This window comes from Acomys russatus, chromosome 1 (assembly GCF_903995435.1).
Source record: "Acomys russatus chromosome 1, mAcoRus1.1, whole genome shotgun sequence".
Classification (NCBI taxonomy): domain Eukaryota; kingdom Metazoa; phylum Chordata; class Mammalia; order Rodentia; family Muridae; genus Acomys; species Acomys russatus.
Window position 1 is genome coordinate 94022171 of NC_067137.1, and position 3813 is coordinate 94025983.

At 45.2% G+C, this 3813-nt stretch overlaps 1 pseudogene; it reads right to left on the bottom strand.

Moving 5' to 3' along the window:
• Nucleotides 1-262: 262 nt before the first annotated feature.
• On the bottom strand, nt 263-1023 carry LOC127191745 (40S ribosomal protein SA-like; annotated as a pseudogene).
• Nucleotides 1024-3813: the final 2790 nt, after the last annotated feature.

Genomic DNA, 3813 nt, shown 5'->3' on the forward strand with positions numbered 1-3813 from the left:
CAGCCGCAGAGGTGCGTGCCGCCCAAGGCTGTGAGCCTGAGGATGTGAGTTCATTCCCAGGAACCCACATAACCATGGAAGGAGAGGACTGACTCCACAAAGTAGTCCTCTGACCCACCCTCCCACATCACACACATATAATTAAACTAAAAAAATTTTTTTTTTCTTTTCAGTTTTTAGAAACTTTATTTTCCTTCCACATTTTCCCTCTGTGCTGAGGTATCTGCAGAGCAGTTCAGGACCACTCAGTGATGGCTCCAACTCACTCAGTGGCCTGCACTGTGGGAGCTGCTGACCACTCCTCAGTGGCTGGCTGGATACTCCAGTCCTCAGTAGGGAACTGCTGGATGGGTACGGAGGGCACCTGTACACCCTCAGACCAGTCTGCCACCTCTGGCTGAGCAGCGGTGAACTCAGGAGCGGCACAGTCCACTCGCGCTGGAATTCCTCCTTGGTCATGGCCTTTTCACCAGCAGATAGTGCCACGCATTTGAAGTACTTCCCGAGCCAGCATCTGCCACATCAGACCCACTGAGTAAGCTCCCTTGTTGCATGGGATGGCAATGTCCACACAGCATGGAGGAGAATCCATGTTGCACGCAGCGATGGTGGGCAGGTTGACCTAAGAGGCCTCTGTGAGGGTCTGGTGGTCAGCCCTGGGGTCAGTCACCACTAGAAGCCGTGGCTCCCTGAAGACTGCTTGGATCTGGTTGTTGAAGGTCCCAGGTGTGAAGCAGGCAGCAATGGGAGTGGCTCCAATGGTGGCAGCAAAGTTTAGGCACAGCTCACTGGCCAGTGTTCCTGGAGGAGATGACACTGACGTCAGCAGGGTTCTCAGTGGCAGCAATAGCCCGAGCTGCAAGCAACAAGCTTCTCCCAGGTCCTCCTCAGACTTATGGTGTAGACACCATCACTCTTCCTTTTGTAGATATCAAGGTTGGTGCCACCTAAGTGGGTTCCTGCAGCAAGGAATTTGAGGACATCTTCCTCCTTCATCTGCAGGACATCAAGGACTCGTGACATTGTGTAAGTTTCCCTTGAAGTTACAACGGGAATCAAGAACAACGCCTTATGGGCAACAGGAAAGCCTAAAAAAAATTTTTTAAATGATTAAGAAACAAACAAACTGCAAGGATAGAGATTTGTAAAAGGACCCAGAAGTCAGGGACAAGAGTCCCAACAGCCAAGGTGGGAACAAGTATAGCAACAAAATAAAATAAAATGGTTTTGGATGACAACTTGAAAATATTAAAGATAAATACTTGTGAGTGGATACTTACATGAATGTGTGCACTGTGTGCATTTATGTTCAGTGTTAAGGACTGGACCCAGAACCTTATGCCTTCTAAGCAAATCTTCTACCACTGAGCCACACCCCCAACACATGTTACATAAAGGGCTTTTTCTTTCTTTCTTTCTTTCTTTTTGTTTGTTTGTTTGTTTTTGAGACAAGGTTCATCTGTTACACAGAGCCCTGGCTGTCCTGGATTCTCTTTGTAGACCAGGCTGGGCTCAAACTCACAGAGATCAGCCTGCCTCTGCCACCACCGGCATAAAAGTTTTAAAGAAAAAAAGAAAGTTCGTTCCTATTCAAGCTCAACACCAATAATTATAAATCATGTTGACATTATGTTTCTTTGATTATGAGGTCGTGAACTCTCACCCCTGCTCAAATCCCAAAATTTAAGTCTACTGGTGAGGAAAACAAAACAACAAAAACAGTAGGCGAGTGCTGTTAGAAAGCCATCCTAGGGGCTGGAGAGGTGGCTCAGTGGTTAAGAACACTCTCTGTTCTTCCAAAGGTCCTGAGTTCAATTCCCAGCACCCACATGGTGGCTCTCAACTGTCTGATGCCCTCTTCTGGTGTACAAATGTAAATGCAGACAAAGTACCATATACATAAATATTTACATCAAAAAAAAAAAGAAAGAAAAAAGAAAAGAAAAAGAAAAAGAAAACCATTCTATAAGACAGCCCACCACATTTCCCAAGCCTACAAGCCCACCAAAAGCCAAAGCCTAAGAAACTGACAAGCCAAGAGGATCACAAAGAAACAGGATGCCTAACAGAAGGTGGCTCTGTAAATGAGAGGCTGAAACCAAAGCGAGGCCATTGGCTAAACACTAAGAAAATCTAAACAAACAACGGACTTCTGCTAATAATCTGTCTACAAATGTTGGTCCATCAGTCATGACAGATACGTCACATCTGAAGGGACTCTGGCAAACAAGGTTCTGCCAGACCTTGCCTGTCTCCCCCAATCCCTCTGCCTGGCTAAAAACCATTAGATGACATCCCTAAAGCCAGCCCCCAAGGTCTGTTCCCTTATTTGGCCACTTCCTCCTCCTGAGGCTGACTACCAAGGTCCAGCTATCAAAGTGTTGGTGTTCAACAATCAAAACCCCCCTTTGGCTCGTTGACATGCTAAATCAAAATTAAACAACTCACCCTAACATGGGGGTTCCCGTGGTACCTTTATAAACTGCCATTTTTCTTTTTTTGTTTTGTTTTGTTTTGTTTTGTTTTTGTTTTTCAAGACAGGGTTTCTCTGTGTAGCCTTGGCCAAACTGGACTCACTTTGTAGACCAGGCTGGCCTCGAACTCACAGCGATCCGCCTGCCTCTGCCTCCCAAGTGATGGGATTAAAGGAATGCACCACCACGCCCAGCTCTTGAGTTTCTTTGTATATCTAACTCTTTTTTCCTAAAAAGAAGAAAAAAGAAAAAAGAAACTAGTAAAAATAATACAATTCAGCCAGGCATGGTGGTGCACACTTTTAATCCCAGCACTTAAAAGGCAGAGGCAGGCAGATCGATGTGAGTTCGAGGCCAGCCTGGTCTACAAAGGGAGTCCAAGACAACCAAGGCTACAGAGAGAAACTCTATCTCAAAAAAACCAAAATAAAATAAAATAAAATTCAAAGAATTGGTTCGCCTAATGATGCAATGTAAGGCACTAAGATCTCAACACAGTGAAATAGGTATTTAACTCATTTATAGTGCTAAGGACTAAACACTTGAGCATGGGGAACTTCACGTTTTAGTCCTGCTAGTTTGGAACTCCTGGGCTCCAGCCATCCCATCTGAGCTGTGAACACTACACCACTTGAACTAAATCCTTTTTTTTTTTTTTTTTTTTTTTTTTTGGTTTTTCAAGACAGGGTTTCTCTTGTAGTCCTGGCTGCCCTGGTCTTGTTTTGTAGTCCAGGCTGGCCTCAAACTCAAATCCACATGCCTCTTCCCCCCGAGTGCTGAGATTAAAGAAATGCACCACCATTCTTTTTAAAACAGTTAAATATGTTGGGCGGCAGTAGCACACACCTTTAATCCCAGCACTCTGGAAGCAGAGGCAGGTGAATTTCTGAGAGTTTGAGGCCAGCTTGGTTTACAAAGCAAGTTCCAGGACAGCCAAGGATACACAGAGAAACCTTGTCTTGAAAAACGAAGGAAGAAAGAAAGAGACAAAGGAAGAAACAAAGAAAGAGATAAATAAAATACATTTTAATGAAATTTTAACTGTCATCCCTGAATCACCTCCACAATTACTGAACACAGTGTGAAATTCACTGAGCAGCTCTGATGGGAGAAAAAAGCAAAGACAGTGTCCTAAGTCTCTGCCCATAAAGCCCTCTGGACCGGTGCCGTGGAGGGAAAACCCCAAACTTCCAGGGAAAGCCCTTAAAATCAACTCAGCAACTTCTCTTCCTCCCTGCCACCAGCCAAGACACTCCAGGTGGGAGCAGCTGTTTGAGGCCAAGACAGCCGCAGCTGTTTGCTTTTGTCTGGCATCTGCCTGTCAGGCCAGAATGCCCCA